The following is a 13780-nucleotide window of genomic DNA, read 5'->3' on the forward strand; positions in this document are numbered from 1 at the left end:
TTCTAAACAAGTGGAACGTAAGAATGTAAATTGCCATGACACACTCCATTCATATGGGCATGTGAAACTGGAAAACACACACACACACACACACACACACGCACACACACGTATTCATTTCAGTTTAGAAACCAAATTGCTGTTACCGAGGACCCTTGTGAAAGACCTGGAATGAATTCTTAAACAACTGAATGCTACTTTTACTGACCTGCTTCAAAGCTGAAAGGAAAGTGTCAGTCCTTCCTGGCTCTGTTGGATTCCTCGGAAGAGACTTGTCCGGCACAGAGGGTAAGTGCGTGCCCGGGTTCAGGTGTGCCGGTTAGAACAGGGCACATCTCAAACCGCCTGGGGCTGCCCAGGACAGTGGAGTAACTCCAGGACTTCCCGCCAGTGCCTCTGCTTTGATCCCTTTGTGTTTCCCAGGTGGCATTTTTGCCCCAGGCTTTCCACATGCCGAGTGTCTTCGGGCTGTCCTCGCAGGGAACATATGCTATGACATACCATCTGGCCTTTACGCTGCTCTCCAGCAGCCGTGGTATAAAAACCTGCCTGTCTGGCAGCTACAAGTGCTTGCAGTCCCTTTGGTCTCTTTCTTGGTCTGAGTGTTTTTCAACATCAATGGATGTAATCAAGAACTAAACTAAGCATATGGACTCTGGACTATATTACGACCACGAAGGGAGACTGACCTTGGAAGAGGAGCTACTTGGGGGCGGGCCCAGCCTTGGGCTCCCCGGCAAACGGAGCGTGTGGCAGGCTTGGCACACCCGTTTACAGCTGGGCATGGTGTCGCACAGGCTCAGAGCTCAGCTCTGGGAGTGAAGCCGGGAGCATGGGTCACACTCACTGACACGCAGAGCCTGGCTGCGGGGCGGGCAGGCCGCTTGCTGATGAGACGTGTGTACTGGCTCTACGCACCGAGAATACCGGAACTGCTCAGATTCGGGGGTCGGCATCCTTTGTGTGGCTTCTCTCTGAACAGAGAAAGAATTACTGGTTGCTGAATGGCAGGTATTTCTAGAAGGTTCGTGAAAGGAGAAGCCAAAATCAAACTCCAGAGAGTTGAAATGAGTAGATAAAATTTGAAAGTATAAATCACTGTATGGGTGAATACATACGACGGAATACTAGGCAGCTAAAGAAAAGGATGGGAACATTCTTTATGAGCTGATGCGGAAAGAACACCACGGTGTGTGTGAAAGCAGACGGAAAATAACAGCGTGTAGACTCCTCTACCGTTTTCATGACAGGGTTGGGGGCAAGGTGGTTATGTTTGTATTGGCGTGTAGATGGATAAGACTGTCTGGGAGGATAGACAAGAAACTAATAACAATTTGAGGGGAAAGGAAGAACCTGAGCAGGTGGAGGATTGCATGGGAATTTTTACTGTATATGTTTATATAGAGTCACGTGTCCCTTAACACCAGGGATACATTCTGCAAAATGCGTCATCAGGCAATTTCATTGTGCAAAGATCCTAGAGTGCACCTACTCAAGCCTGGATGGTACGGCCTCCTATAGACCTAGGCTGTGTGGTAGAGCCTGTGGCTCCCAGGCTGCAAACCTGCACAGCATGTTACTGACTGAATACTGAGGGCAACTGTAACACAATGGTAAGTATGTGTGTATCTACGCATATCTAAACATAGAAAAGGTACAGTAAAAATATGATATAAAAGATAAAAAAATGGTACACTTGTGTAGGGCACATACCATGAATGGTGCTTGCAGGGCTGGAAGTTGCTCTGGGTGAGTCAACAAGTGAATGTGAAGGCCTAGGACGTTACTGTACACTGCTGTAGACTATAAACACTGTGCACTTAGGCTACACTAAATTTATTTTTAAAAAATTCTTTCTTCAATAATAAATTAACCTTAGCTTACTATAACTGTTTGACTTTATAAACTTTGCCCCAGCTACTCAGGGGGCTGAGGTAGGAGGATTGCTTGAGTCCAGGAGTTCGAGTCTAGCCTGAGTAACTCAGCAAGGCACCTCTGAACAACAACCACAACAACAAAAACCTTTAAATTTTTTTTAACTTTCTGACTCTTTTCTAACAACACTTAGCTTAAAACAAAAACATGCTATACAGCTGTACAAAAATATTTTCTTTCTTTATATCCTTATTCTATAAGCTTTTTTCTATTTTTAAATTTTTTACCTACATTTTTACTTTGTAAACTTTTTCATTAAAAACAAAGACACAAACACGCACATGGGACTAGGTCTGCACACGGTCAAGACCATCAATATCACTGGCTTCCACCTCCACATCTTGTCCCACTGGAAGGTCTTCAGGGACAGTAACACACATAGAGCTGTCATCTGTAATAACAATGCCGTCTGCTGGAAGGACCTAACAGTTTTACAGTTAACTTTTTTTATGTAAGTAGAAGCAGTACACTCTAAAATAACGATAGTATTAGTTAGTATAGTATAGTATACTAGATACATAAACCAGGAACAGAGTCATTTATTATCATTATCAAATATTATGTACTGTACATAATAGTATGTGCTATGCTTTTATACGACTAGCAGTGCAGTAGGTTTGTTTATACCAGTATCACTACAAACATGTGAGTAGTGCATTGTGCTACAACATTATAATGGCTACAACATTGCTAGGCAATAGTAATTTTTCAACTTCATTATAATCTTATGGGACCACCGTCGTATATGTGATTCAGCATTTACTGAAATGCTCTTATACTGCACATGATTGCATTTTAACCTAGTATTTTAATGTATTACCCTTTTAAAAAATTAAATAAATTTAAATGTATTTGAAAGTTTTAAAAGTGACATCATAAAATATTGACAAGCTAGTGGAGATTGCATACTAGTAGATTTATAAATACATTTTTATTAGTTTGTTTCTATGCATATCTCTCCACATGAATAAGGCTATTTGATTTCCAATAACATCTTCCATAAATGATTATCACAGGATGGAGTAATTTACACATTGCATATTTCACACAGAGCATTTTTATATCAAGAAAAAGAAACAAAATAAATGTAAGTTGGATTAATTAACAAATTCAGGGTTTGAATGTGGTTATGTGCTGATAACTAGAAGGCAGCCTTGAGCCTTGTCCTTTTTCCTTTGATTCGACTAATATTTGTTGAATAATTATGATGCGCTGTTGACAGTTTGCTCTCCAATCCACAATCTTCACTGCATGAAACTGTATCTGTGTAGTACAATACATGGTATATCCAGACAGGAATAGGTTTGGTTCAGAAACTTCTGAAACATTCTTTACTTAGCTGGTGTGTCCAGATAGAATATTAGTTGGTGCCTGCAGGTTAAAGTTTTTTTCATTTTCTAACAATACATAGGGACATTAGGCCCTGTGTATGACCAAGATGCAAAAACTATATACTGTTTACAATCTAGTAGATCCAAAGATACTCATATCTCTCTCTCTCTCTCTCCCCCCCTGCCCCCCACCCCCTGCCAAAACATACCACAGATCTAACCATAGTGTTTCTTGTAATAAATCCATCTTCACTTATGTAAGAAACTGTGGAAATCTTCACTGTAGTGGTATTGCACTGCATAAATTTAGCTAAACTGGAACTCATTTTCTCAGGATTCCTTTCCTGTGGGGTTACAGGTTAGCTCTTGAGCCACAAGAGAAACTTGCATGAGATTTGGAAGGCGGCAGTGAGGACAGCATTCAGGCTTTGAAGGTTGGTCCAGGGTGCCGGGCACTGTAGTGACCAGCACAGGTTGTCACTGATCGGCTGGCTCACCTTATGGATGTGGGTGTGGGTTGTACCTGGACTCACAGCTCCTCTAGTCCCCATGAGATTTCCTCCTTCAGCTTTTCCAAGTCCTGAGCCAGATATGTGTGCAGCTCCATGGCAAAACATGCCAGGTTTTCCTGCAAGTCACCCTTATCATGGAGGACGGAGGCCCAGGGAGACAGATGCAGGTTCCAATACATCCTCCTGGGTTCCTATTTGTCCTTTTCTCTTCTGTGTCGTGTCAGGACTTCTTTTCCAATTGTCGAACCAGCTGAGTATGTCAACTTCAGACCCAACACCAGACATAGGGGTCACAGCTTGAATAGACTTCTCTACTTGCTCCTACAATTGCACATAGTCTACTTCCTATAATAAATACTTTATTCTATAGCTCTTAAAGTGTTTCTGTTTCTGAGATGTAGCTCTGTTTAATATACTACCCAAAAATGTCCAGAGACATGTCTTAGTCTTACCATTGCTAAGAGCACAGCAAACCTAGGCATTAGTTGTCTGTGCTTTGCAAGTAAGAAAGCTGATGCTACATAGAAAAAGTAAGCACCAGGCTGAGAGTCTGACTCAGAAACTCATACTCTTTTGACCATACGTTATAGCATTGTCTTCCAAAGTAAGAGAGAAACAGTGCAAAACAACATTGTCATAATAACTGAAAAATCAGCCCGCAGAAGAGATTGTAAAGAGAGCATCTCTATTTCCTAACTCAGAGTACCGGGTGATCCAGGCAAACGTTGAGAATAAAAATGCTTTGGATATTCTGGGGTTGCGGAGAGGGGTGACTTCAGCCGCATAACTTTGTTAGCTATTTTGAATAAATGCAGGAAGAGTGTTAGCCATGTGATATTCAATACTGTAAACCAGGGAATTTGGATTCATGTTACACAAGCCAAAAAGTCTTCTATAAAAATATTCATAAATATCCCCAAATACAGAGAATGTGATGGATAATTGTGTGTAACTAGGCACTTGACTGTACCTAGTGAAACGTTATTTTTGAGTGTGTCTCTGAGGGTGTTTTTGAATGAGGTTAGCACTTGAATTGGTGGACTCAGTAAAGCACACGGCCCTCCGCAATGTGGTGGGCCTCATCTACCTGCTGAGGGCCGGAATAGAACAAAAAGGTGGAGGAAGGAGGAATTCACCCCTTTTTCTTCCTGTTTGCCTGTTTGAGCTGAGATATCGGTCTTCTCCTGCCCAAGGATGGGGATTTACAATATGAAGGCCTTGTTCTCAGGTCTTCACACTCGGGCTGGAATCACACCACCAGGTTCCCAGTCTGCAGACAGCAGATGGTAGCTCATGGAACTTCTCAGCCTCCATCATCATATGAGCCAATTCCTCATTATAAATCTCCTTTTATTTATGTGTGTGTTCATGCATGTGTGTGTGTGTGTGTGTGTGTGTGTGTAATCTCCAGTTGGTTCTGTTTTTTTGGAGAACCCTGACAAATATAGAAAGTGTTATGTAATGTTAGGAAATAGAGATTTTTGAAGGCTTTTTACTGGTTCCAGTTCTCCTCCTTAGATGCATATATACAAGGGTAGTGCCTACACTCTTCACTGCGTTACTCTGAAAATTTCCATTATACAAAATTGCTAGAAAATGTTATTATTATCAAATCTAAATCAATGTTAGCATGAAAAATAGAAGTGACTGCCAACTAGAAAACATAGAGCAAACAGAGAAATTCCCAGTGTCACAATGTCAGTGTATTAGTTGAAATGTAGCAGGGTAAGTGTTAAAAGAGAGCAGGTCAGTTCGGGAATGAGAAATTTCTGGAACGCCCTGGGCTAATTCACATCTTGGGACAGAGGAGGTTCTGAATCAATATAGCAGGAGATTTCAGAGTGGGCCTGTTTGTAACAAAGTGTGTCGTAGTTGTCTTAGTCTGCTCTGGCTGCTATAACAAAATAGTACAGGCAAGGTAGCTTAAACAACAGAAAGTTGTTTTCTCACAGTTCTAGAGCCTAGAAGTCCATGATGAAGGTGGTAGCCTATTCAGTTTCTAAAGAGGGCTCTCTTCCTGGATTGCAGATGGCCACCTCCTTGCTGTGTGCTCTCCAGTGAGAGAAAGAGCCAATCTCTCTGGTGCCTCTTCTTAGAAGGACACTAATCCTATCAGATCAAGGCCCCACCCTTATGACCTCATTTAACCTCAATTACTTCCTTAGAGGTCCATCTCCAAATACAGCCACACTGGGAGTTAGGGTTTCAACATATGAATTTGGTGGGACACAAACATTCCATCCATAACGAAGTGAATGTCTGTTACAGAAAGAGAATGATTCAAACAACAGTCTAACATTCTGTCTGTAGGTCCCTTGTGAAGCTTGTCTAGGTAACGAGTCTACCTTGATTAAGGACCACAAGTAAGCAAGAGTAAATGACAAGACCTTCAGATTTCAGCTTTGTGTTTGAACCTCTTCTGTTTTGTCTTTCACATCAGTGTCTCAAAATTTGCCAACATGTTCACGTTGTAACCCCTCTGATTAAGGAAATAAGGCTTGCCTTGCCTTAATAGGCAATTAGCTTTTACAATCAAATAGAGAGAGTCATGATTAATGACCTTGCTAATTGTGCACATTAATACAAGCAGAATGCTCAAATTCTCAGCAACATTCATTCTTTGAGTTTGCCATGCTACATCATCATGGATCCAAAGCTGAGGGAGACACAAACTTTACCCTCTAGATCAGAATCTAGTACAAATAGATATGTGAACAGATATATCACAATAAGGAAGGGATCTTGTCAATTTTCCTGATGTCTGGCACAGCATTGATGGAATATATACCTTGGCCAATTAATTACCAATAACCCCAGCAGACTGGCAAGTAAGAAAACAGCATCAAACACATGCAGAAGAGATTCCAAATCATTAGTGATATGACAATTTTCTAGAATGTTTTGAAAGCAGGGGAAAATGTTCAAACTGTACCAACTAGGCAGAAGCCAGAATTTTACTCTAAAGAGACGCTAGAACAATATTCTCAATTGTCCAGGTAATTGTTACCATGTAAAGGAATCCTACCTGTTCTTTAGGAGCCAACTCTTTAAGCCTCTTCCAATTCTGACTGCTGGAAGTGATCACTCACCCTCAGAACACTCCAGAACTCTGTTCCACTTACCTGCCACTTATCATTTAATGCCTCCTTGTATAATTTTGTTACCATCTATGGAGATTTGTGCATCCTAAAAGCCAAATGTCAGAACTGTAGAATGTCAGACTGGAAAGCTCTCAGAGAGGCCCTTTGGTTCTATTTCCTCCATTTACAGATGAGGAAACTGAGGCCCATCCAACGAACACGAATTTCGAGATTAGGCCTCACTGAAGTGGTAACAATTAACCATGGACTTAAAGGAGGGAGAGGGAGTTAGTGCGCTGCCCAGAGAGGACATGGGCCTGCATGGTTTCAGGAGGCTCTTGTAGCTAAAGCAGAGAGCAAGAAGGAGAATGGCTGAGATGAGAGAGGGGGTGGGGGTAGGGTCAGAACTTGGGGAGCCTGTTGGCTTATACAGAGTCACTTGTTCTGAGGGAAATGTGAGCCATTGGAAGGATTTTTAAAAAATAACTTACAGAGAGTAAAATTCACCAATTTTAAGTGTACAATTTGGTAAGTTTTAACAACTGCATATAATTAAGTAACCACCACCACCACCACAGTCAAGATATAGGACACTCCCATCACCTCAAAAAGTTCCCTTGCACTCCTTTAGAGTCAATCCCTGACTCCCCTCCCAGCTCTTGGGAACCACTGATCTGATTTCTGATCCTATAGGATCCTATTTTGCCTTTCCCAGAATATCCTATAGATGGAATCACACATGTAAACTTTTGTATCTGGCTTCTTTTATTGAGAACAATGAATTTAAGACTCATGCAAGTATTGCATATATCAGTGGTTCATTCTTTTTGTTACTGAGAAATATTCTGTTGTACGGATGTACCATGCATTTACCAGTTGAAGAATATTTGGATTGTTTCCAGTTTGGGACCATTATAAATAAAGCTGCTATAAAAACTTATGTATGGGACCTTATGCAGAGTTTTTATTTATCCTGGGTAAATCCCAATAAATGGAATTTCTGGGTCACTTAGTAAGTGTATATTTAACTTTATAAGAAACTATCCAACTATTTTACAAAGTAGATGTCCATTTTGTATTCCTATCAGCAAGGCACGAGACTTCCACCAACCCTATATCCTCATCAATACGTGGTATTGTCAGGTTTTAAATTTTAGCCATGCTAAGTAATGTGGCTTTATGGTAAGTCTCGAAATCAGGTAATTGTTACTTGCATTTCCCTAATGAGTAATATTTTTGAGCACACGCCTTTTAAGTACTTATTTGCCATTCAGATCTCTTCCTTAGTGAAGTGTCTGTTCAAATCTTTTGTCCATTATTTTTAGTCTCTTATTATGGAGTTGTAAAAGTTCTTCATATATATTTGATACAAGTCCTTTATCAGATCTATGTGTTGTGGCTTGTCATTTTTCTTAATTCCAATGTATCCATTGTTTTCTTTTGTGGCTCAAGCTCTAGTGTCCTCTCTAGGAATCTTTGCTTAACTCAAAGTCACCAAGATTTTTTTTCCTACTTTTTCTTCTAGAAGTTTTATAGTTTCAGCCTTTACATTTATACCTATGATCCAATGTGTTATATTTTGTGAATAGTGCAGGATAATGGTTGAGTTTTCTTTTTTATGTAAGTATTCATTTGTTCTAGCATCATTTGTTGAAAAGACTACCCTTTATCCATTGAATTACCCAGGCATCTTTGTTGAAAACCAATTGATCATACATGTGTGGGTCTATTTTTGGTTTATGTTTATCTTTATGCCAATACCACCCATCTTCATTAATGTGGCTTAATGGTAAGGCTTGAAATCAGATAGTGTAAGTCCTCTACTTCTTTTCCAAAATCGTTTTGTCTATTGTAGGCCTTTTATATTTCCATATAAATTTTATAACCAGCTTATCAATTCCACCAAAACCCTTTAGAGAGCTTTGAGTAAAAGACTGGCATGATATGACTTACTTAATACATTTTCAAAGGCTCACTCTACTCACTGTGACTTGTTCAATATCAAAGTTACGAGATGACCTAGCTCTCTCCATTATACAGGGATATATATCTCCAACTCACTGGGTACAGTGAAAAATAAACAATCACCATCCTATCAGTAGGGGTTCTCAAATAAATTTCAATGTATTATGAGAGACTTTACTAGAAAATTTAAGAATGTTAGAATGTTAGGTCAGGTGTGGTGGCTCACGCCTGTAACCCTAGCACTCTGGGAGGCTGAGGCGGGCAGATCATTTGAGCTCAGGAGTTCAAGACCAGCCTGAGCAAGAGCAAGACCCCATCTCTACTAAAAAAATAGAAAGAAATTATCTAGACAATTAAAAATACATAGAAAAAATTAGCCAGGCATGGTGGTGCATACCTGTAGTCCCAGCTACTCGGGAGGCTGAGGCAGGAAGATCGCTTGAGCCCAGGAGTTTGAGGTTGCTGTGAGCTAGGCTGACGCCATGGCACTCTAGCCCGGGCAACAGAGTGAGACTCTGTCTCAAAAAAAAAAAGAATATTAGAATGTTAAATGCATTTGGACTAAGTCCAGCAGATGAAACTTATCCATGATTGCCTTTGACAAACTATTTAATGTGAAGCGGGTGATGCTGAGCCCCGGGGACACTTCCCAAAAGTAAAAGATGCTGAAAACCCTGTGTGGTCCCACGTCCTCTTTTCTTTCCTGGCCACCGAGTGACTGCAAAAGGAATATTTTTGAAAGGAGATTGCTTGGATTCTCTCTGACTCTTTGGTAGAATCTTGGTTTTTCCAGAGTTTTACTAATTTTTTCAAATGCGAGGGGATTTTAGAGAGGGAATGGTTTAATTCATAAATCAGCAGGGGCAGAATTCTGTAGCTTCCCAGATAATCTTCCTGCCCTTTTTACCTTGTCTCTGCCAAATAGGCAGTTCAAACAAGGTTCCCAACTGTCAGAAATCATGGTGTTTTTTATGCAAAGAAAACAACATTTTCCCCCCCGTCACCAACATTTTTTTTCTCCTGACAATATTCCTCAATGGCGGTGGTTTTCCCTTTCCTAAAGTGTGGCATCTCTCATTTTTGTTGGTGAAGTTGTTCCGATTGCAATTCATTTGACTGTGCTGTTTGGGGTCATGAGAAGCTGTGGAAATTGTCATTTGATTAACTGGGTTAATTTGGGAAAATCATTTAACCTGAATTTTATCTTTTCTAGTAAAACAAAGCTATAGCCATTAACTACCCTATCTACCACCAACTTGTGGGACTCAAATGTGATAATGTGCATAATGACACTATGGACTCTGAAGTGCAGGGTACAAACCTTGGTCACTATAATTGCAAATAATAGATAGTGTTGACTCTGTGGACCTGTTTATATATTTTTATTTTTTATTTTTTTCAGTTTACATATTTTTTAAAATGTATTGAACGAAGCCAGTATCTTTTGGGTAGCTACAACACGGTACAAATTATTAAGGGGTACAAAAGAACAAAAGTTAATAAAGAAGAGTATGGTTTTAGCAGGGAGACAAGTCTTGCGCACATGAAATAATGTGAGACTGACGATAGCTCGCATTTGGAAGTGCTTTGCAGTTTGCTGACTCCTTTCACGTGCTTTAGCTCATCTCATTTTTACAAACAACTCTGTGTAGTATGTAGGGCAGATATGGCTCATTCAGGACCCAAACACAGATTATTTTCTGACTCCTACTGCAGAAAATCTATTCTGGTGGTTCTCAGACTTTGATGTGATTAAGAATCATTTAGGGAACTTGTTATTACAAAAATACAGGTTCCTGAATCTCACTGGCAGAGTTTCTAAATCAGTTGATCTGTGTCTAAGAGTCTGATCTTTAACAAGTGTATTATATGATGATTCTCTTACAGATGGGCTGCAGCTTATTCCCCCTTCATTTATTTTCTGGTGCAGAAAATAGAGAGGCAGAGAGCTGCTGCTCTCTGTGTAACTGGCATGCAGGATACAGTTATAAGCTCAAATGCGAGAGCCAGTCTGCCTGCATTAAAATCCTGCTTTGGTCACTTGCTAATTGGGCAAATTATGTAACCACTTTATGTCTCAGTTGCGCTATCTATAAAATGGGAACAATACCCTCACCTACCTTAAAGGCTTGTGATGAAGAGTAAAAAGTAATTGTAAGATAATTAGAACAATGCGCGGCATACAGCAAGCTTTGTGCTTTTGGAAGGAACCCATAGAAACACTGACATATGAAGGACGACAAAGGACAGACTTTCTGAGACGCAGAGGTGTCATCCCTCACCCTAAACAACTCTCATTCCCTCTTCACGCCCACGCTTCTGATCTTTCAGAAGACTGGCATCAATTCCCGGGGAGGCCATCTCTAGCCAGTTACCTCTGCTTGCAAAGGGAGCAGAAGGTTCCAAGGGGCTCTCTAGCCCTAAGTCACTTTGTTGCTTTATCCCATTTAAATCCACATTCTCTGCTGAAGGAAATAAACCAACACAGTAAAGCTTGCTGATAGCCACTCCATCTGTATTATGGCACACAATGATGGCTGGAAGTTAAAGGTTTGATATATAGGTCTATTTTTTTATTGCCAGTCCCTGCCCCTGAAGAAAGTATTAAAATTTCCAGATGAGTAACCAAACAATAAATAGATGAGACAGTTGCTGTGAATATCTGATTTTTTGCATAATAATGAGATATTGCTGGATAATGCACCCTGCCATCCCCAGTTTGTCTAAATTATCATTTTGATTGGTCAAATGCATAAGAAAGATATACCAATAAAGTCGTGTCAAGTGCTCTGTTGTAAATTGATGCGGGATGGGGCCTCTTTAGGTTTGAGGTAAGGCGGGGGTGGGGAGAACTGATTCTTCAGGAAGTAACTTTAGGTAGACTGTTTTCTTCAGCCAATTGATAATCAAAGGCATCTGAAATCCTAGCTTCTCCAGGGCCCATACATAAACATGAAGTAGTTTGTACTTTCTAAGGCCTTGTGTGTTGTTTTTGGAATTGAAAATAAGAACCAAATTCGGAACAGAAGGGTTGTTCTAGGACATCTGAGGTTTGTTTTGTGTGGAGAATTTTCCCCTTGATTTTGCATCCCTGAGACATAACATCAGAGTGTTGATAGAACTTTTGAATCAGAAAGACCAATCATTAGGAAACAGGATGTCAGTAAATCCAAATAGCTCTTTTTCCACCTTAAAAAAAAAAAAATGGAAGAATTCTACAAGTTCCAAATTGGGATGAAAACTGAAATTGCCTGAAGTAGTTTGACTTGCAACTCCTCTTTCTTCTTAGTTATATAACACTGCTGTAATATGTTTAGCAATTCATCCTGGATTCTTTTTTTAAAAATTTTCCTATTGCTGTGTTGAATGATCATTTTTATCCTTTGTTCTTAAGTATTCCAGGGCCCTGCCAGTGAGCTTCCTGAGGCTAGGAGCTACATCTTGGTATGACTTGTATGCCCTGCAGGGCTTACACATAGTAGGTGCTCAAATGGAGCACAGGCCTAGCACTCAGGGAGTCTAGGATGCTAAACATGTTATTGTGTTTTGAAATTTTTCAAAGCATTTACCAAGTATAGAATAGTGTGGTATTTATTATAAACAAATATGGCAGTCATTTATCAAGCACCAACCACTGGCCAAGCACCATACATTTGTTAGCTTCTTTAGTACGCACATCTCAGCAGAGAGGAAAGTCTTACCTGTATCTTGCAGAGGAAGAAACTAAGACTCCAAAATGCCTGGTAGTTGAGCCAAGGTGCCCACTTAGTAAATGAACTTGCATCTCTCTGACTCTAACACTCCGCTCCTTTCACTAAGCCACACATCCTTTGCCACTATCATTGTTAAAATTATATTACTCTGTCCTCATTTGTCTCTTAGATATCCTGGTCAAGAACTGAGCTGACCCCCCACCCCACCTCACCCCACCCCCAACATTTGAGTGTTTTGTAGGGTGACATCTACCTTAGCTCAGCCATGACAGCTGGGAACTGGTATCTTCAGCAGTCCCACACATCCAGGGGGCTATTGGTGAGGTTGAGCTAAAGAACCTTCTTTGAGTGGCCAAACTGGAGATTTCCTGGAAGTCAGCTTTGTGGTAAAGAAGGCTGCATACTCCAGTAATTGGAAGTCTAGTAAAAGGAACAAAACATGAAAAAAAAGTAGGAAATTTTTTGTTAAAAAATAATATACCTGTGAAGAAATCCCCAGATGCATTGGGGAAATATAATTTGGACTTGTCTCAAAATCTATAAAATATACAGTGTGGTGAGTTGGGTATTGAAGGGAGACACTGCAATCTCTAGGGAGGAATCTTTTGTTGGGTAGATTTGCTATGGTTAATTTATTATTAGTTAATGACATCTTGAGGATTATCTGAGAAAAGGGATATAAAGTATAAGCAACACTAACGATAAGGTCTTTCCTGTATTAGTGAAGTCACTATTGGAAATGACTAAAAATATCTAGGCTACCAGTTATTCTGGAAGATTCTATTTACAGCCTATTGCTTTAAACTCTATGTATTGTATCTTGCACTGCTCTCCCTCCCTAATCCCTTCCCACTCCACAACGAGTGAATTCCTTAAAAGCATAGATCGAGTATTTTCCAGGGCTGAGCATAATATCTGATCAGAGTAAGTGTATATATTAATAATCGTGGTCTAATAAAAAATAAATATTTGGGTTTTGTCCCTGATTCCTGGCACAGAGCTCCTGAAACACTTGGAATTTACTGTCTTTTGTGGGCTAATGAGATGGCTGGTGGGGGTGCTACACAGCTTCTGGATGGGGGCTGGTCACTAGAAAACCAAGCAGGTGATTGCAGGGTTAGAACTTTCAGCCTCACCTCCCGACCTCTAGGGAAGGGAGAAGGGCTGGAGATTGGGTTCCATCACCAGTGGCCAATGATTCAATCAATTATATCTATGTAACAGAACCTCCATTAAAACCTCTA

The sequence above is a fragment of the Eulemur rufifrons genome, chromosome 2 (assembly GCF_041146395.1).
Source record: "Eulemur rufifrons isolate Redbay chromosome 2, OSU_ERuf_1, whole genome shotgun sequence".
In the NCBI taxonomy this organism is placed as follows: Eukaryota; Metazoa; Chordata; class Mammalia; order Primates; family Lemuridae; genus Eulemur; species Eulemur rufifrons.